The sequence below is a fragment of the Danio rerio genome, chromosome 21, assembly GCF_052040795.2.
Source record: "Danio rerio strain M-AB ecotype USA chromosome 21, GRCz13ab, whole genome shotgun sequence".
Lineage (NCBI taxonomy): Eukaryota > Metazoa > Chordata > Actinopteri > Cypriniformes > Danionidae > Danio > Danio rerio.
Window position 1 is genome coordinate 19,437,501 of NC_141041.1, and position 22,788 is coordinate 19,460,288.

At 37.5% G+C, this 22,788-nt stretch overlaps 1 protein-coding gene and 2 long non-coding RNA genes across 12 annotated transcripts in view; 2 read left to right on the forward strand and 1 right to left on the reverse strand.

Annotated features, from left to right (window-relative positions):
- vav2 (vav guanine nucleotide exchange factor 2) overlaps positions 1–22,788 on the reverse strand; it is a 238,550-nt gene that overhangs the window by 126,149 nt on the left and 89,613 nt on the right. The gene's annotated exons all lie outside the window — the stretch shown is intronic.
- On the forward strand, positions 156–1,721 carry LOC147831887 (uncharacterized). Its single transcript, XR_015520255.1, has 3 exons — positions 156–583; positions 673–712; positions 794–1,721. It is a non-coding gene; the product is annotated as an uncharacterized LOC147831887 (long non-coding RNA).
- LOC147831888 (uncharacterized) lies at positions 10,813–18,035 on the forward strand. Its single transcript, XR_015520257.1, has 3 exons — positions 10,813–14,235; positions 16,093–17,171; positions 17,233–18,035. It is a non-coding gene; the product is annotated as an uncharacterized LOC147831888 (long non-coding RNA).

Here is a 22,788-nt window from a genome sequence, read left to right on the forward strand (position 1 = left end):
GCTATTTAATAAAAAATAACAATCAACCAAACATAATCCTGTTGCACTTGAGGAAAAATGTTAAATGAAAAAGTGAAATATTTAATGGCATACTTGAAAAAATAAAGATGATTAAGTGTTCAAAAAGGTTTTTATTTTGAATATGTTTTTAAATAAACTTGTTTTACACTTCATATTTTTGATTTTTCAAGGTATATGTATTAATTCAGGGACATATCTACAATTTGGTAGAGGTAGGTATTTTTAAAATTATGGGATGTGTTGAAAAACATGCATTGAGTGTGTTAACTAGCACCATCAGGAGTTAAGAAATGCAAACCAAATTTTTTTTTTTTTTTGATGGGGCAGTTAAAGGGTTAATGTACAAGTAGCTAAACTTTGCTAGGATTTTAAGGTGAGAACCGGCGAACATGCAACGACTTTAATCATAAGGCAGGTAAATATAAAATAAACGTTTCCAACTGGAGACTCTTCACACGACTCAACACTTATAAACTCTCACTCCAACAGGATTATGTGGTTCTCTGCCCTGCCCACGCTCTGACTAAGCTGACCAATCACAGAGCTTGCGCTATACATCGTCGTGATATATAGTGTTACATCTTTTCAACCACAGCGATGGGTATGTGACAATGTGTAGGCTAATAGTTAATTATCCAGTTTCACAAACAGTTCTTAGCATTACCCAGGACTAAGCCTTAGTTAAGTTATGGTATTTAAATAATAAAAATTAATCAGAAAAAAGAGACCCTGCTCGCTGTATAGCCATTTGAGTTCCAACTCCTCCTATAAGCTGTTTTAATGCGTACACCAACCCCACTCATAACCTAACCCCCAGTGACATCACTTGTATATGAAGTGTAGGAAGGAGGAGATGGAGCTCAAGCTACCCCTTGCTGGAGCTCAGCTCTGCCTAAGTGGCTCTGCAGTGAGCACCACTGTGAAAAAAATACATTACTTATGTGCAACCTGAGACAAAACAATGGCACTGATATAAACTAACATAAGATGTGTTACTGCATGTTATTTTCAGACAGCTCAAACATCCAATTTGGTCCAGGACTTGCCTTAAGCCTAGTCTGTGAAACCCAGGGAATGTGTTGAAATTTAGCACTGATCGCTAGGGGTTTGTTCAAATCTCTTAACCCCAAGCATGTGCAATGAAAAGTTAGTTGCCTTAGCAAACAACAAGTTCACAAGAGAAACTGCTTAGTGACCTGACTTTCCCTGCTTGTTCTGTGTTAATTGCTCTGCCAAAGGTAATTTTAGTTATCCATTAATCTAATGGTAACCAAGTAAGCAGTCTGGAGAGCACAGAGCACAGTTACGGATACCAGAGGCCGTCTGAGACTAAACTGAATCTACAGATTGCCATTTGAAGCTGTCATCTGCCCAAAGGCGTTAAACCCTTGAACCCCCCCCTACAGATCAGCTTGGAGAGATCCAGCAGGCTCTAAGCGGGTACAGAGCAATGATTAGAAGCCCTGTTCGAGGACTCCACCCTGCCGAGCATATCTCTCTTCATCTCTCTCTCTCTGCCTCTGCTCCACATGGCAGAAAAAGTGTAGCCCTGAGGCGAGCGCTTTCTCCAAACCTGTGGTGAATGTTAATGCAGTCACTCTATAAGTTTTGCTATTCCCATCTCTCAAACTGTCATCACAGCTGAGGCAGAAGGGTTTGTGAGGACTCCTGTGTGATTCCACTGATGGGGTGAGAACATTGACATAGTAGCCTTTTAATATTTCCTGCTGAACATAAAAAGCAGAAAGATAACTACATTTCCTAGCCCAGAACCAACCATCTTCTCTGATTATGAAGGACTCGCTTGCGTGTCTTTTTATGTCAGTGCTTCTGAGGATTTGAAAGTACTTCAAGCACCAATTATGTACTTAGCGTGGCACTCTGCACAGCCTGTTTCCCTGAAGAACTGTATGTATCTAAGTCCTAGACGAACTTTTCCCTTCATACATTTCCTTAAAAGCTGGATAAAAATACACATTTCCGATTAATCTTCATTATAACAATCTTAATCTTTTCTTTCATTGCACTTTGCTCAACTAATGTCTCAAAGTGCATGGTTACAGTCACTGGGGGTGCATCTGTAAAAAGAGCAACTAAAGGCCCATATCCACTGAGTGGTACAGTACGGTACGGTACGGGTCACCTTTATCAGGCTTGCTTTTCCACTGACAAAAGAGCACCAATGGTATCTTTTTGTGGGCGTGGTGTACAACACAAAGTTTCAGTCAATGTCATTGTTGCTGGAGAAAATGGCAAAGTAAAGCTATACAGGTCCTTCACACATCATACAAGAAGCACTTATCACAAAACAAATGCTTTATACACATAAATACTTGTGTATAAATGTTTATTACAAACCTTTCTATAAACATAATTTGATTAGAACTGCAGATCAATGATCAGTGCAAACTAGTTTACTGTAACGTCTGCAATTATATATATATATATATATATATATATATATATATATATATATATATATATATATATATATATATATATATATATATATATATATATATATATCAGGGCTCAAAATTCCAACCATTTTGGTCGCATATGCGCCTGAAAATTAATCTATGCGACCTCATAATATACTTGGGCGCATTAGTGCGACTGCAGATAATGGTTGTAGTGCGACCTGTTTTGATTTTTTGTAAAAACGCGCTGAATTGCTCTTCCCTGCCGCTATATTGGTTCATAATATTAGCTGTCAATCACTCAAGGTATTCTGCTGTCAGATGACAGGGAAGGAGCTTTTATGACCACGGGAAATACAAACGACTGAAGAGTGAAAACATAAAGCACGCAGGTTTGCCCCACCTAAAGTTGAGGCGCAGATGAGAGCGATCATGACACGTGGTGGATATTGATCCACCAGCTGAGATCAATCGAGTATGTGTTTTTTGGAGAAGGTGCCCGAATCTCGATACGTAGCATTCACTGCGTATGCGGCGCAAATTTCCGCTAAAAGTCAAATCTACTACTGTACATATCATCGCCAAAGAAGCTCGCCTTTACCAAGTTTACACTGAAAATGCGGCTCATCATAACAAACAGCGGTATAGCGCCGGTGGTCATCGCAAGAATCCTGCTCAACCTGCTCATAAATTGGGTCGGCTGACTCGCCTGCTTTCCAATAACACAGAAAAATGAAGATCAGCTCAGACTGAACCTTTAAATTGACACAAACTGAAACCAAAACTTTTAAAGAGCGATAGAAGTGAGACTTTACTTACTTTCTTTTGTCTATTCTTTTTTGAGGTGTATATTATTATTTTATTTATTTACTGATGACTGCTTTGCAGCTTTCAGCATTGAATTGAATGATTTATTATAATCTTTTGTTTGTTTTGTAGCAGAAATATTATTTATTAAACTGACATGCATATAAAGACAGCAGTACAAAATAAATATTTCTTACTGCAATGCTTTATTTTTGTTTGATGCAAACTATACATTTATTTTTCATAAAGTAACAGACTTTTTATAGCAGATATTCATGCATGTTCAAGGCAGCATCATAATGAGAAATGTAATTCATTGTTACTATTATTGTCATTTTCATCATCATTAATATTCTATATTTATTAGACATTCATTTTGGGATTATTGCACACAAATATCAAGTCATCACAGCATTAGTTAGATAGTTGTTTCTGGTTTTTGTTAGTCCTATTTATGTGGTTTTAAAATACAATAAATCCTTTAAAAAACTATTTGCAGTGGTGCTCATTCATTTTTGGTGGGTGCTCCTAAATTTTTTTTGGTGCTCCTAAATCTTTGAAGTTGGGAACACCGGTGCTACCAAGTAAAAAAGTTAAAGGTTCAGGACACACTGGAGAACTTTTTTTTATATATTAACAGATTTGTTTGTGTTGAGCATCAGTTAAGACAATGTTAGCACCTGTCAGCTTTAATTGTGGGGAAAACTGGATAATTTTGAGCTTTTGTCATCTAATTTCAGCTTCCGGGTTTAAAATGATTTTTGGGGCGGGATCAAAATCGGCGACGTAGCGCAGTACTGCAAGTGCAATGATGATGCGTCGGTTTCTCATAATTATTCATAGCGGAGTTTTCTTATCCTATGAGAAGAGCTGGCTGCTTAATTATTCATGAGACCTGCCAGACCTGCCAGAGTCAAGCCCGAGCTGAGACACGGACCCAAGCACACAGTTTTTAGCCGTTCATGAAGGCTCATATGCGTTTGTTTCCATGATCCACGGGGTTTGTTGCATGTTTTCCCCCACGATCTTGTCAGGGCCGATCATACAGCAAAGCTGTGTGTGTGCTGCTAGCATTTTTGTCGGGAGAGCAGCACGAGAATTAGAGAATGGCGGACGCTGTCTTTTATCAGGAGTTCGTTCACATTCAGACACATCACTGTGCTGCTGTGTTTGCCTAAATCCTCCAGATTACCAGCAGGGCTAATGGTTAAAATAGACAGGTCAGGAGACCTGCTGTACTGAGTCTGCTGGATACGGGGATTGAGGGAGAAGTCCTCATTTATAGGGTTTACATGAACACACTTATCTTTATAATGATATAAATTGTGGTTATGTGTATATGAAATTACGAATAACAAATGTAGCAGGGCACTAAATCACTGTTCATTTCTTTGCATTTTAACTTTGTAAACTATAAACTCATGCATCTCCTCACGGTTTGTCTCATTTTGTGAGCTAACTGTCAACAACAGTTGTTCGCTCCCCTTCTCCCCTGCTGGCTACGCCCACTCCTGCCCGATGCTCGCGGAGCTCCACGCCCATTAATCATGCATCTTTTAAAAAAAATTCTGAAGTAGACTTTAACCGAAAGTGCGGGGTGTCATGGCCCTTTCATTTCAAGCCCTGTGTATATATATATATATATATATATATATATATATATATAAATATATATACATATATACATATATATATATATATATATATATATATTTATATATATATATATATATATATATATATATATATATATATATATATATATATATATATATATATTTATATATATATATATATATATATTTATATATATATATATATATATATATATATATATGCAACAAATATGAACACATACCGCCCCTTACAGTCTCTGATATAGTCCAGCATAGTCCTTATTTGGATTCAAAAACAACATGCAACATATAGCCTAAAGTCAGTTCAAACCTCTCATCTGGGTCTTTAATCTTCACCAGCACATGTAACCGCTTGTTAGAAAGTAATTCTGTCATTCCAAGTTCAAAAGGTGATGATAATAGTTAAACTAGGCAGTTTGTTCATGTTTTAGGTTGCTGAAAGAATCATTTGCTCTTTTGTTTTATCCGGCTTCTCGTTTGTTTTTTCACACTTCACTCTCGCGTTTGTCCGTTTATGAAAGGATTGGATGTCAGAAGCAATTCAATAAATCACGCGCACGTTATTATTATCAGCTCAAGAAGTTATTTCCAAATATAGATGGGTGGCAAGCGATTGCAAGCTCTCTAGAGAAAGTGAAACTACTCACGCTTTAAACAGCCTCATAAACAACAACAGATTTATCTTCTTGGCTTTGTGGCTGTTCATCAAAACCACGACAAGGTTTGTATAAGCATGGGTCGACCATGGCTCATTATTATATGTATATATTATAACAATGTAACGTCTCGGCTGTGTATTACAAAATGGTGCATCCTTTGTTTTCATTCTCCATGCTTGCGCACAAGCTAGTGACGTTCAGCTAGCTAAGTAGAGTTCAGCTTTCCACTTTTTCCCTTTCAAATACAAAAAACCTTGAAGAATTGCGCACACACAGACACAGACACACATAGACACACACACACACACACACACACACACACACACACACACACTGAACACACACACACACACACACAACACAAAATGTCTTGCTTTGGAAAGGACAAATTCGTACAAAAACTTTCAAACAGGCAAAGTCCCTGAATTGACAAGTAGCCTTGCAAAAGCAATCAGTTTCCACACTGAAAAAAATTATGCCTGCAAAACTGTTGCAAACAATCTATGTGTTGAATTTGAACAAACAATTTAAATGTTTAACATAATTTGTTTGTTTAAATTCAACCACAAACAAAATGTAAATCCAAGAAATTATCTTTATTGTTTTTCAGTGCATAAACATTTGAGAATTTATACATACGTGATGCACATATTGTTACACCCCTAATAGTCACAATCAAATGACTTTAATGAACTGGCTCAAGTTTTAATCTAAAGCTTACAGCTTGACCAGTTATTATTGTATCTATGTATTTACTCGTGCAAATTTATATTTATTCAGTTAATAAATCAATTTTACTAAAATTGTGATATAATAATAGTAATATTAAAATGGTTATATGATTTATTTACAATCCAGTTTGTAAAGTAATATTTTAGTTTTTTTTTTTTTTTGTAGATTCATTATATGAGTGATTTGCTTTGTTTATCAAATAAGTGGAGCTAATTGGATTTGCATTGTAAACATTAAATAAAAGTTAAAAAGTAAAATTAAATATAAAGTTTTAGTTATGATCCTCCTAAAATAATTCAGCATAAATCCAAAGATTTATTTTTACAATATTTTCAACAGAAATAGCAAAAAAAAAAAAAAAAAAAAAAAAAAATGTCTGCAGATTGTGTCTGGCCCTAGCAATAACTAAAAAAAAATGCAGATGCTCTCATGAAATGCATCTGAAAACACTATGTACATCCCTGAATATAACTGAAATATAAACAAATATGAATCAGAATAAAAAGAAAAGTGGTATTATATTATATTGGGAGCTAATTAAATCAAAACCCACTCATGTTTTAGATATCTGTATGTGATTTCTTAAGCTTGAGTGTGTTATCACCACACCGATCAACTGTTTTTCGCAGTTCAACCAACCAACCAGGAGGGAAAGCTGGAAGCATCTTCTTTCATGGCTCCATCTCATTAGTCTCTCCACTACACAGACAGCAAGTCTTTTTGCTAGTAAATATGACTCACGCCAACGAGAGCCACATATCCTCCATGCTACATTACCCATGTGATTCTAATGGTATAGATATGGTGAATATGGTAAATGAGCTCTACCAATCTTTTCTGGTCCAGTAGAGTTGAGATCTTGATGTGAGATCGTTTGTGAGAGCCCTGTAGCCCATCCTCATCTTAACAGATAACAGAGAATGATTATACCATTCAAGTTGGCGACAGATCTTCAATCTTTTTGTTTAATGTCTTAATACTTTCTCATAAATTGAAATTATATTAGTTTCAAATATTAATATACATATTAATTGTGTCAGGCATTCAGATTTGCACTAAAACTGTGTATCCTGTCTGCTACCTCATTTTAAATACAAATGATTTAGATGATTGAACTAAAATATTAAGTTCTTACTTGCATCCTGAATTGAGCAAAATGCGGCAGGACTGAATATGAGGATAAATATTGGCTTAAGATCTATCATCAATCAAATAGCAACCCTTTTGCTTTATGAGTCACATTCAAGAACTGTAATTGTGCAATACAAGAGTGATTGTATGTATGTGCAAAAAATCCTTCAGTTCTCAAGACAAACCTGGAAAATGTCTGAAGAGAATGATGGTGCTTGACAGAGACAGCCACATAGGTATGCGAAATTACATGTTCTCTCGGTCAGCCATCTGCAACTTTCTCCCGTTTTCTGTAACTGTCCATTTTTCTAGCCACCGCTGGGATGCCAATCCAGTCATCCGATATGATATCACAGCCTTGTGAAAAAAAAACCTTAATCCTAGCCAATCCCAGAATTGGTTCCCAGATGATTCTGTTTGGCATAGCTGCCCTGTGGAGCTGCCACTTACCCACAAGCCTCTCATGTCTGTCGCTCCTCTCCATCCCAGCTGAAAAGTGGGACATGACCTTTGTATAATCAGATACACAATGGGGTGTGAGGCAAAAAGAGAGAGACCAAATAGTACAGTTTGACAATCTATAAAACAACTTCCCCAATGTTATTGACCATGGGACTGCTATGGTTCAACTATAACTACTACTGACATGTGACTCATGGTCAGCGATACTTTGAACTCCATTGGAGAAGCACTGCATATGTCAGAAGCAAACTCAAGGTTAAACAACAGATAAAATCGACAAATCTAAAGAGTAACAGAACATTTTTTTACACTTTTCTCTTACAGAAAATGATTCATCACAAGAAGCCTGCAAATGTTAGAAAAGTGCCACAATACAAATGTCAAGGTTAGTTCAAAGTAGTACAAGCCATAACAGAGATGAAAGAAGAAATGTTCACAGAAAAGGGACAGAAAATTTCAGAATCTTTAAAGTTTGAATTGAATGACATAATCAGAACAACATACGAAGATTATTTTTGAGCAAAGATGTATGAATGATCATATTCACATAAGATTGGATATTCTATTCAAATCACAATTGCAGAAATCTATTTCAGCTTGACAAATCAGATTTTTGTGAAGCCTTCAATTCCTCATGCAACATAAAACATAAACACATCAGACAGTGTTTGTAAAATACAGGCTGAAAGTCATTAAAGAACAAGGTTGTGTTGTTGCAAAGAGCAAGTGGAGCGTAAAATGACTAGCCGGTCTGGTCTTCACAGCTGTTTGAATATTGAGACCAGCAGAGATGGCTGTACAGAATAATGCCACAAATATCAGCCTCCTACTGCTTCCTCAATAGATGTACTGTAATATTAATAATGCAGAAGAGCAACATGTTGTCATGATGTTAGATAGCATCTGTATACTAAACCCTGTTACTGTTTTGGATTATTGATACTGGCTAATAGAAACTAATACAAATATTGTGTACAAACAGCACAAATCTGATGAATCATATCTAAATAGTTACAATACACTGTGTGGAAATCATTCTTTCAAATGCACAAACAACTGGATTCAGACTAATAGTCTAAACAATGCTATAAAAAATGACTGATAAAAAGACAGACAAAACAACCAAGTGGAATTTAAAAACAAGAAAACAAAACAAGACAAAGATCATTTGTAGAATTTTGCAATGAAAGACGCACAGAATGACCAAAATAAAATATTAAAATGACAGTTTTGGGTAGGCATGGGCTGGTGTAAGATTCTGACGATGTGATAACTTTGGATGAAATTATCACTGTTTTAACAATATTTGTGATTACTACAGACCTTCATGCATTTCTAACGTAAAATGATTTAAACATTACAGCAATCATACAACGATTTATTGTTTTTCCCCTTTTTACAATATATACTATGTGTAAAGACCTTACAAATATACGTTGCACAATACAAATAAAACTATTTATAATTCTGGCTATAATAATGGCTTTTTAAGATTTTCATGTCCATGTTTAATTTTACAGTCTCATTTAGGAAAACTCCTGAGATAAATAACTTTTATCTCTGAACTTTAATAGTAAATCAATATGAATGCTGCGCTTCCCACCTCCTTTGGTCAGCCACAATGACTTCTGGGACTCGAGCGAATTTTGTGCTCATTTCTGCATCGATGCATCCTCGATATCAAAAACACATCCGGGAACTTTTACACGTCCTCCATTCTTGTCTTGAGTTTGAAACTGAACTTTGGCAGCTGATGATGACGTTACACGAGAACACAGGGACGCAAGAATGCTGAAGAATGCATATTGAGAAACAGCCCCCTTCTTCCTGTTAAACTGAACAGTCGCATCATTGATGACGTAACAGTGCCCAGGTTTGAAAGCCAAAAAAAAGCTGTGTGAGTGCAGGCTGTCGGGGAGAGTGGAGGGGGGACAATCCCGCTTCGGCATGGTTTAATGCAACTGTACCTAGTGTAAGCATGCCCATAAAGTAAAGCCACTGCACTGCTTAGGTCTATAGCATGCTTGAATGTTGATGCATAAGCTATTTCTTTTCTCAAATGTTTCCTGAATCATGGCCTGACGGGTATCTTTTGATGTGGAGGATTCTTTTCTGCTGGAAATACTGTTGCCCCAACAAACTACATGAAATAGTTGTAACAATCACATACCATAGAAATGGTAGAACAGAAAAGGTAAGATTTTAAAAACTGCAGAAAACTTTAAAACTGGTTATCATCCTATGCCTAGTCTAGGGAAAAAATCCATTGAATTGAACATGAGCTATTATACCAGACTGAAGGACAGATATCGGCTGCAAATGTTGCATGAGATGCCAAACTAATCTCTTTAATGACATTGTAAAGAGCTTCGCCAATTTTCAAATGGGAGTGAAGGTGAAGATCGCACATTTTAAGCCTTGGTGACAAAGACAGGAGTGAGGGATGATGCTGGATTTCACAAGCCCCAATTTTTCAGATGTTAAATCATCCGTTGAAATGATTTCATTAAATGCCCTTCATTTCCCATTAATTGCTTTAATAAGGAAAATATGAGTGAGGCACTGGCTGTGAAGCGAGGAGCTTGGTTCAATTTGTGTAATGACTTTCACATGTCTCATCTCTACTTTAAAATCGGATCACATCGAAATTTAAATCTCACATTCTTAAGATGGAACGCAGGAAAAAAATCTGATCTCAGGAAATCTCTTGAGAAATCCCTTTTGTCATTTCCACTCTGAATCCGCACAGATTTCTTCCAAATAATTAAACTTTCTTTGGCGTGGAACATTGCTTTGGCAAACCATGAGCAAATCAGGCAAAAACGTGCAGCGAGTAAAACTGAATTTGGCATCGTTGACATCAATGGAGTCCCTCCAAGTGGGCTACTCTTCCTACACACCTGGGGGCTGCACTATCCAAGTTGTTACTTTTTTTTTATTTTTAATCAGACCTTGCCATGTCAAAAATTCAGTTAGTCATGGGAAATCAAGAGCTGAAGCCCTGATCAAATTGATAGAACTGTATCGAAAGAAAAGCCAGCATCGCTAATCCGATCCTATTAGCCCAAACCACTGGAGCCACAGTGACAAATCATTGGTCATTGCTCTGTGTGGAGAGCAGCAGAGGGTTTCATGGACTGGCGGAGCAGGAGTGTGATCCAGCATGGCTAATAAAGGTAGATGACGCAGCAGGGTCTAATGTGTCCCCCGGCCACAGATGATATTGATTTACATTCATCTCTTAAACATAGACTGACAGGACTGCACTCACAGGTTCTCACAGATCGATGCATCTACAGTAGGTGTTGGAGAACAAGGTGAGAGACAGAGATAAAGAGGCAAAAAATGAGGAGCGAGTGGGAGGAGGGTTGTGGGAGGAAACTAATACAGAAAGATGAACTCTGAATTTACATTAGAACAGTTTAAGCACTAAAAATGAAAAATCTGCCACAGAAAATGAACAACTAAAAATTATATAAGAAGCATTTGTTAATGGGGAGACGCAGTGGTGCAGTAGGTAGTGCTGTCACCTCACAGCAAGAAGGTTGCTGGTTCGAGCCTTGGCTAGTTCAGTTGGCGTTTCTGTGTGGAGTTTGCATGTTCTCCCTGCGTTCGCATGGGTTTCTTCTGGGTCCTCTGGTTTCCCCTACAGCCCCAAAACATGCGGTACAGGTGAATTGGGTAAGCTAAATTGTTTGTAGTGTATGAGTGTAAATGAATGCGTGTGGATGTTTCCCAGAAATGGGTTGCGGCTGGAAGAGCATCCGCTGCATAAAAACGTGCTGGATAAGTTGGCGGTTTATTTTGCTGTGGTGACACCAGATTAATAAAAGGGACCAAGCCGAAAAGAAAATTAACGAATGGAATGGAAAAGCCAACAATAGTTTCACAATATTTATCAACCTTGGTTAGAATCAGTGTTGGGGGCAATGCATTTTAAAGTCCCGTTAAGGCAAGTCATTTCACTCAGCGGTCATCTTTGAAACACCTTTTGGGCAGTATTCTCGGGCATTCTGTCTGTAAGAGAAAACATAAAATCCAAAACTGCTTGCCAAGCTTACGATTGAATTTCATATTAAGAATCATCAATAAGGTCCTGTTCCATTAACTCTAACCTTCAGCTGATCCTAAGGTAGTCCATAGACTACACTATTCCCGCACTAAATTACACTCAATATACCCCTCTGTATCGTCTCTTTGTATTTAATGCAAGTCCAATGAAGGTACACTGGCACACATTTTTTGGTTCTGCCCAAAAATATCAAAATTTTGGACGGAGGTGTTCTCTTTTTACTCTGAAGTACTAAGTATTGATTTTCCACCTGACCCTCTTATTGCAATATTAGGCTGGGCTCCTCCCTTTCAAAACTTTAGCTTGGATCAAATCCAGACAGTTCAATATGGAATGACTATGACAAAAAAGGTAATATTATTGACGTGGAACAAAGAGTGTACACCTAAATTTGAGACATGGCTCACAGTGTTTTGTAATGTACTACACATGGAAAAGATTAGATATGAGATTGCAGGTAAACCAAAGAAATTTTCAAAAATTTGGAAGCCCTTTTTTGAATGTCTACAGACTGATCAATGAAAACTGATTGGTATAGAAGAATCTGAATCATAGCAATATGAACAAAATACTAATTCTCAATAATTAGGTATGTATAGGTTTTCAATTATCCAATTTTTTAAAATCTATTATTATTATTATTATTATTAATTTCTTTTCCTTATTTTATCATTTTTTCTTCTCTCTTCTCTTGTTATCTGTATTGATTTGTACTCATATGTATATATGTTTTATATGTCATGTACAAATGCAGCTATTTGACTGAACTTGTGGATATGTGCAGATATAGATTTCTCATAGAGGAATATGATTAGGTTTCTGTACAGTTGTGGATGTACATGTGCATATGTATCGACATTTCAAATATGTTTCTTTATTATTATTTGCTGGCATGGGAGGGATTTGGGGTTTGTTCTTTAAAATGTGAAAACTTTAAATAAAAAAAAATTTAATAAAAAATCATCAATAAAATGAAACAACAAATGTCTCTTTATGTAATTATGTAATTATAGTACTCAATAGGTTAAGGCAGCTCAAACCCATTGAGGAAACCGATTGCTACAAACAAATTGAGTTAAAAACTAATCTATATGAGTACTGTGAACTTACTCCATTTATGTTGAAGTAATGAGTTATTTAATTAATTCATTACCTTCAACTATGAGTTTAAAACTCTTTTCAAATAAGTAGAATTAACTTTCAGTCAATTTTGAGTTTTTGACTACACTCATTTAATTTGATAAAGTTCACAGTTGGGTTTTACAGAGCACATTTTCTAACATAAATATAACAGTTTGAAAAAATGATTTTTATTTTAGTATCCGTTAAAATATTTCATTTTCAAGCAGTTTTGAGAAGTGAGAATACAGCAAAAAACTTAGACCTCACAGCTCATCACAAACTGATAGCAGTAACTGTAAAAGAGAATGATGAATGATCTACTTTCAGGTGCTTTGTACATTCTGAAGCTATGGAACAAAAGGCCAGCATCCCCTTTTGTCTGCAAATTACTGGACTGAGAATATAATTCAGTCCTGGGTGAACTACCCCTTTAAATTCTGCAATAGTTTCAAATACAGGCTCTTTAGCTGGCACAAAGAATTGAAGGTCACCCCAGGTGGAGGCAGCAGAGGACAAACCCCCAGCATGAGCGAGCAGAGGCGTGTGGTGCGTCTAAAGTCCTCTCAATCTCACCTCGAAGTTCTCCTTCATTTTTTCTTCTGCTCTCCTTATACCCACTCAACGCATCCCAGCTGTCTTCCATCATCTCTACAACAGCCCCTCTGCCTCATTCTGTTATCTTTTCTCTCACCTGAGAGAGCAAGGAAGATGAACGAGCTCATCATGGCTGACTACAGAACGCTGGCACGCGCCCACAGCAAACGGAAAGGAAGCAAGCACATTCAATAACAGACTGTAGTACACACACTCAGACTGATAAAAGCTCATTTATGTGCAGCAATGCAGCTCCTCCTGAAGGCACAGTAAACTTATCTGCTTTAACGAATAGGGTCACCGGCGGGTGTCCAGAAGGCTTGGCGAATATGCAGGTCAAAGCAGCTGAGGTTTAAGGATGCTTTCACACCTAGACTTTTGTTTCAGAACCTCTCTCATTTGCCCAGTTAGCACGGTTCATTTGGCATATGTGAATCCACCAATCGCGATTGGATCCATGCCAAAACAATCGCTCCAAAATCACTTAAATGAAGTTTTCTCGACTCGATTGAAACGAACTCTGATCAGATGGATTGTAGATAGAAAGCGATACGATCGGAGCCCGGTTACAACACAGTGTATTATGAATTAGGCTTGGGCGGTATCCAAATTTTGATACCGTCAAACCGCCTCCATATTTTACCCCGGTTTCCGGTATTACCGGCGTAATAAAAAAAAAAATTATGACGTAAGGCTCAGACAGCGTCACCAAACTGTTGGCTTGAGCCTAAACCATTCAGAAACTGAATACATTCTATGCGACCTTAGGCTCGCGGAGAGAGAGAGAGAGAGAGAGAGAGAGAGAGAGAGAGAGAGAGAGAGAGAGAGAGAGAGAGAGAGAGAGAGAGAGAGAGAGAGAGAGAGAGAGAGAGAGAGAGAGAGAGGTGCTGTGCGTCGCCTCTCTCTCTCTCTCTCTCTCTCTCTCTCTCTCTCTCTATCTCTCACACACACACACACATACACATACACACACATCTCTCCCGCGATTTATTCAGAAATTTACTCCCACACCATAAGAAATCTGGCCGGCTCCCGCGGGAATGCAGAGCTGTAATCGGGCCATAAAAATTATACCCGATAGGTCCCGAGACCCGAGTCCGACAGGTACATTTTGATCGACAGCTTTATAAAGCCCGAACCCATTTACAGCCCGACATTATTCAAATATGCTCATGCACACAGCTCTAATGCATTTTTTCAAGAATGAGTCATTTATATGTTTTAACATCATTTATTCGTAACAAACGTAGACTAGGCTATATGCCACTTGAAAGTTGGAACAAAGAAATAAAGTAAGTCCTCTGTAACATCGTAACATATCAGCACTCTATAGGTCTAGGTACATGCACTTAGCCTTTAAATTGGCCAACACACAAATGAAAAAAAATCTTTCTTAACAAATCAAATTAAAATAAACTCTAAATGATGACGGGTATTTTGACAATAACGAAATTAAGATAAAGGCTCTGCAAGATGTGTTTCTCCACTTCTCTTCACAATCTGGCATTAAGGCGACGGTGAAGCTGAATATTAAAAGAATAATGCCACCATTAGCCTGTATACTCTGTCTAAATTATGATTATATGGTTTAATTAATATTTATTTATAATTGAAAAACCCTTTACTCACCAAGATTAGGCTACGTGTGTTTGTGGAGAAACATTTAAATCCACTGGCTTTAGCGCAGTCCTGCGCTCACGGGATCCAGCAGCTGAACACCCTTTCCTGCTGCTTCAGGCCGAGATGCAGAGTTCTGATCTGGCTGATTTTGCAAGTTTTTGGTAGGATTGTTTGTTCATCTTCTACCAGTCAGAAACATCCATTTAATTTACCATGACAGCAGTTTCACTGTAGCGAGAGGCCACGTCTTTTTACCTGTCAGCTTGCGGTTTAGGGCTCTACCGTAATACGCAGTGTATGAGCGACCGCGAAATACCTGCGGCTGGAATGCGCTCTTTCTGAGATAGTGACTGACTTGACCACCGTAATAATTCGCTTTTTTTACTACTTCATCATCATTTGTTTTACCTTTGCAGGGATGGATTTTAATGCAGGGATTTGGATTTTTTCGGGTCTTGCCGGGTTCGGGCAAAGATCTTTAGCTCTAATGCAGACCTCTCGTTCATATTAACCACGTCTCCCTTCTGTTCAGTCGAAACTGCCAAACTGCAGGACACTTTGAAGCGCGACACGTCACGTCACCTCTCCCTCTCGCCCTCTCCTTCTCGCTCTCTCCTTCTCCCCCCTCCCTCTCCCTCTCTCCTCTCTCTCTCTCCTCCACACTGTCCCGTGATGACAACCACACATAGGCCTACGTTTTTGTAGGCATTAAATAAAGGATATTTAATATTTATGACGGTATAACGGTATTGAAACTGACACCGTTGCTATTTTTAGATCCCGCGGTATACCATAATACCGAAATACCGCCCAAGCCTATTATGAATATGTAATAGGCATATGGCTATATGAAGAGACAATTATGAGTAGGGCACGAGGTCATTCCAGACATCCCAAGTCTCCTGGAAGTTTCGGGAGTCTCCCCCAAATGTACAGAGATTCCAGGGGCCTCATGTATGAAGACTTGCCTTGAAATCATACTAAAACATTGCCTAAGCACAAAGCTGTAACAGTGCGTACGCAGAAAAAAAATTCAGATGTATGAAACACTGCGTACGCGGAATCTCACGCATATTCTATTTGTACATCCAAATTAACGTGAAACTGAGCGCACATGCACGAGCGCAAAACCCTTCCCTGCCTCCTCCCCCATATGAATATGGTAATGACTCTACTTTGGCAAAATCAATTGAAAAAGCAATGGCGAAAGCAAGCAAAAAGAGAAATTTTGAACAGAATGTGAATTGGAGGTGCTCCTATCAGAGATAGACTGGAGAAAAACTGTGTTATTTGCAAGTTTGTCGTTGGAATGTGCTAGTTGAGTGATGTCCGCCCAGAGGTAACAAAGCTGCAAGAGGACATTAACAGCACGAGGGGTGTAGCTCGTAAAGCGCATGGCAACATATTTTGACACTGTCAATCATGAACCCATTTAAATCCAGCGTCTGATCAACTCATTCTCCTTTTTTCTCCCGCTACATATCAGATTTTGCATACTCTACATCCCGAGGAACACAAGTAGGAATCATTATTAAGTGTGTGTATTATATAAAGCACATTTGAGCATCACATATTATTTGCGCATTTATTGAATGGAAATGTTTCTAATTCACGTATGCAAATTCATCTTTAGATGGCACCTTTATAGCCATGTTCGTGCAGTCGATCGATCCGATTACATAGGAAAAACCGGAGATCGCTGCAAGTTGTACTTTAATGTTTGGTTGGTCAACTGTTTGGTATGAAAACCTTATACACCTGCTTGACATGCGGATGATCTCGTCCCATACAGCTGCCATTGCACGGCTCAAAGATACTTTGCAGTGTGCAATTTAACACAATAGCCTCCAGGAGTCGCCAGTGGAAATAAAACGAACACACACAAGAAATGCACGTACGCCAGGCATGAAGTTGGCGTGGACCGAAGCACATTCTCACGTTCATTTCATAGTTAGTAAATCCAAACGTGAGCGTAAAACCTGGCGTATGCAAAGTTCTTTTAAATATGAAGGGTAAGTGACGAACACAGGCTTAACAGTTTTTACATAGATACAAGAAAACAAGTATGATTGAGTAAAAAAACGATTGACCATTAACTCCTAAAACAGAGAAAAACATGCTACAAAGAATTGCTCCAGGGAAAGACATTTGGCCACACACACATAACCAGCTAGTGAGTGCACTCAACTCCAGCTGAGTCACTGATCCAGAACAAAAGAAAGTTCAATTTGCCCAATTAAACCCACAGCTAATTACACGTGAAGGGCAGAAAAGAGTTTGATGTTGTACTTGACAGCACTTGATCTAGAATAAGCCTCACGTTGATGACAGCTGAAGGATGGAGGAAAAAGAGAAAAAGGAAAAGAAATCAGAAACATTTAAACAAAAACTGAAAGTTATTTTGCAGGGACAGAACTTAACCTTTTTTTTTTTTTTTTACAGTGGTTCCCAAAGCGGGTGTCACTTGGTGATTTCTAAAAATATCATATATTATTCTAAAAGTGTAAATACTATTAAATTATTAAAATTGTCATATATTATCCACACCCTGCAGAAGATAAAAATAGTATTTATTAGTTACATAAAAAACAACATGGAATAAAAATTCTTTTAATTCTTTTTTCCTTTGGATTGCGAACCCTGGGGTTATTACGCTAGATTAATAACTAGGCCTGTCCCAATAATCAATATATCGACTTATCAAACAATACATGAACATGACCTCAATCATTTTTTAGTGATGCAATATATATTGCCCTTACATAAAAACCAATTCTTGCAACATTTAAGCCAATTGTGCTATATATCTAGCTCTACTAAAGGTATCAGTGTCAGTATGGTTAAAAAAACACTATTTACCATAAATTACTATAGTATATTTAATTGATTTATATTTTATCATGCGAGTGTCTGACAACTGAAAATAGATCTGCTAGCAGATATCACAGCCAACATTACTTTTTACCTTGCACTTTGTGTTAACATTTGTTATTATTATTTGTTCAGGATATAAACGTTTCCACATTCTGATTGTAATTAGATGCGTAAGTATTAAATTGCTAAAATGACTAGTATTTAATTAAATATTCTTAGAATAAAACATTATGTGCTCTTTGGAAGAGTGTACTTGTATTGTGACGATATTATAATGTCATTCTGGCATAATATAATGAGTGGCATAAAAATTTCTTAAAATGACAATATAATTTATCCCAATATATTGTGGTGTAATGTATTGTACAACAAAATGTAGATATCGTAACAGTTCTAGTAATGACATATCAATAGTGTTAGTTGCAGCAGATTGATTTTACATCATAATGGTAAACGTTGACACCTTTACGGCACTCACTTACATTTAGAGTAAAGGCCATGACTGAACATCGAGGATGATCTCCAGGTGGCGACTCCAAAATTAAACCAAGTATTGTCTTGTGCTGTAAACACTGTGCTCACCATTCTCATTAAGTGAGGTTAAAAATAAATTAAACAAATGAATGACGACTATAAAAAATTATATTCTTGTTAGACTTTGTGTTTTCAATAAGCTTGTTTATATAGTTCCTACTGGTGTGTGTGTGTGTACTGATGTTTGCAATGTTACTATGTTTATAACCACATCCGAGGATAGTGGGGGTCGCGAGCTGAAACCCGGATTTAATACATATTGATAATGATTTAATCTTTTTTACAGTGTGGTCAAACTTATGGCAGTGAAATAAACAGCTTTTAATTTGACTAAACATGCACTAAAACATTCCCACATTAATGTTTTTATTAATTTCTTTATTTATTGTATTAATAAAAGAAATCAATTTAATAATAATAATAATAATAATAATAATAATAGAAGAAGAAGAAATAAATCATCAAAACAGTCATAAGCTACAGCCCTACAGTATTTAGACTTTAAGGTTTTAGATCCCATGACAATCTTCAATAAATGCTAGACCACCTTGGGTTTTCCCACTTTCTAACCATCTGCACATCTCCAGATGAACACCCCCATCTCTCTCTCCCTCATTAGATGTGAGCATGTTGTCACATTCAGAAGATCCATTAATGGAGCAGTGGAGAGCCTCATTGACTGGTTGCACAACTGTGTCACACTGAAGGGAAATTAAACAGATATTTGTATGTGACAGGACTCAATAGCTCTGCCAATGCCTCTGATTTAAGGTTGAGTTGTGCTAATAGAGTTTTATCCTCACTTTGCAAGATGTCAGCAAAAATGTAAGTTTAGACAGGAAAACATGAAGCAGACTCTAAACAAAACATGTGTAAGTAAAATTAGCACCTGTAACATTCCACCATGGACTCAAATTCATTTAGAAATGGCAATTCCTGACACTGTTTCCATTCACCAGTTTCTTGTTGCTTTGCTGCTACACTATAAACGCCTCTTTATTCACATGGCATGCAAACAAATGTAACCAAATGCACACTTCCTGTTGATCACATGAGATTTGTCAGCCATGTGAATTTTTTGCATGTTGATGATTAGCAGATAGTGCTTTACTAATCTCATCAATTTACTATAAGTATAGAACAAGCTTAGACAACAGTGAACCACTAGCTGATAATGCGCAGATCTCAACATTGAGTTAAAGGTTTATGTAATAAAACATTTGCCCAGGCTATGAAAACACTCAGACAGACTCATTGTGCATGTGGTTGTATTACTGCACTGGGGCACTGGAGTGACATACGAGAGCCACAGCCTGATCCTTTCTCAGCAGGAGAAAGACACTAAAAGCTTTAAAACAGTTTGAGTTAGAGAGCTCCCTGTCCACAGACCTGCTCTAAAGATGCTAAGAGGCTCATGCTTCACCAAACAACAGCTGCTCTACAGACCCAGCAGAGTCGTACGAGAACCCTAAGACCAAAAAGATTCACACGGAAACCATCATCTGGATGGACATGGAAACATTAGGGACGTGGGTTGGAGACCCAGCTACTAATTTCCACAATACCTATGACACTAGAGTGGTAAAATAGGGTGTGCATAATGTTTTATTGGTCTCAGCTGAGCTGATGAAAATGGCTGACTGTTATGCCTGGTCACACACAATAGCCCACTGGTTTAACCACAGCTCTCGACAACAGGAGAATCAATCTCATGCGTATCTTTGCTAAATGCAACAAATTAGAAGCTGATATTGATTTCCGCTCAATAGTCACCGTGGAAACAATTGCTTCCTTTTTGAGGTGTAACAATCCAGCCTTCTATTCCGTAGCGAAGAAAACCCCGCTGAGGGGCATTAGAATCTCATTCTCGTTCTTTTCACCAATGTTTCCCCTCCTTCTCCCCATCAATGCCTACCTTAGTGCCTCAGTTGGTGAGATTCTGGGTGTCTAATCGAATCAGCATTGAAATTATAGACTTACTACGCATTGTGCACATACACACACAATCTGTCTGTGAGAGTCTGGGAACCGAAAAAAAAACCCTACTAAATTCAATGTTCTTGACGTGATCTGACCCGACATGGGTGCATAAACATCATACAGCAATAATGGCACATCGCTGAAGAAACTGAAGCTGACTCACTTTATTAAAATGAATCATATTTGTTAGAAAAACACGAGTTTGGCCATGTTAGCATGTGAAAGAAGCATGGAACATGAGAAATGTTCCTGAAACAACACTCTACAAATGCAAGACGGATTGTATGCAAGAGTGTTGACAACATATCCAGTACTACACATCTGGCTAGAATGCTGACCAACAGCGATTTTGGCTGGAAAGAAACTTCCTGTTTGAGAGCTACAACTGGAGCACAGAACGCAGTCATAGCACTTTGCCTGTGGGCATTAGCAATGATTTCTGGCTGACAAGACTGCCTTGTCACCCAGTCCGTCTGCAAAGAAGTCAAAGCACCGGCGGGTGCTTTTAGGGCAATAATGCCAGCTGTGTAACAAGGGGAAGGGGCAAAATAATGGGCACTGGCCTTAAAATCCTTCTAAAGGGTGTTGTCAATCAGACTAGCCAATGAGAAGAGTGTGAAACCTGAAATGTTTTAAAACATGGATTGTCAGAGAATGCACTTAGGATGATATCCCTGGGGCATTTGTGGAAGATAAAAAAGGCTGCTGGGAAGAACCTGAAGCCCTTCTGATGAGGACCAAGCTGTGAAAAGGTTTGTTTTCGACAAGAGAAAGCCAGAGATGACAAATCAAGGGACCTATATATTAAATGATGTGCATGCTTGGACACATGCCCACATACCCTAGTACTTATAATGGGATGAGACATATTTTTAAAAGGGCAGAAGATAGATGTTGACAAATATAAAATGGCATTAGTTCTATTTAGTCTATTTTTGTTCGTTACAAACAAATGTGGAGACTCTTTCACTTATGTAAATAAAGCTCAAATGATCATTTAGTCTTAATTTACCATCCTAAATATATCTGCGCAATTCCATGCAAATGTTAACCTTGTAAAGAATTAAGTTTTGACCAAAAAAAAAAAAAAAAACATTTCTAGGTTTTCTTTAGACTTTCTTTACTTAATAAATCCTCAAAAATGTCTCTGTCAATGTTTTTAAACAATTTTATTTGATTTACCAAAGTCACACGAGTGGCAATTACACATCTGTCACATCCATAACGAAGTTTTTTCATCATAAATGCAAAAATATAAAAATAAAATCAGTTATATTTGTTTTATAGTGAGCCAACTCTTATCCTTTTGATGAGCATTATTTATTTTGGGTTGTGCATGTTTAATTCACAGAATTTCTACGAAGCATGTTGTATACTTTAAACTCACATACTTTTTTGGTCACATAGCGCATGCTTATCTTCCTCATTTAAAGAACAAAACATATTTACAGATTGATATTTTTCTGGTCCCATAACTCTGTTGTTAGCTGTTTTGGAAAATATAAACAGGTGTTTCAATATACTGTTAACATATACTGTCTCTGTCAATTTATGTTTGGAGTTTTTACTGCAAATGTCACATCCATAACGTTGGAATTGCTCATCTGTTATTTTACTTGCTGAATTGATACTAAACACACACATGCGCACACTTAAAATATCACAATTACTGGGCAATAACACATTACCACCAAAACACTGCACATACCAAGTACAATGAAGTAGTTTGTGAGAAAATAAAGAGATTTGTTTATATAACAAGCTTTAATGATAAGTGTATATCAGAAAGCTTATACTAACAAGACAAAGCTGCAAAGCCCATCTATGCTCTACCGCAGGACAGGGCCTCTGCAAGCAGCGGCTATAACGAGCAGCGTTTGATGCGCCAGTGTGGTGGTAATTAATACGCTGAGTCAAATGGGCACAGAGGTAAATGCATCTGCTCTGCCCTGCCTCTTCGAACACCAAGATCCTCATTAGCCTGTCGCATTGCTCCAATAATTACAGCATTATCAAAACAGCAGGATTGAACCAGCTAGAGAAAATCAAAGCAGGGCATTATTAAGATAAAACAATAGTGCAAAGATGTTACTGTGGGCAATGTTCAGAGACTAAAATTGGCC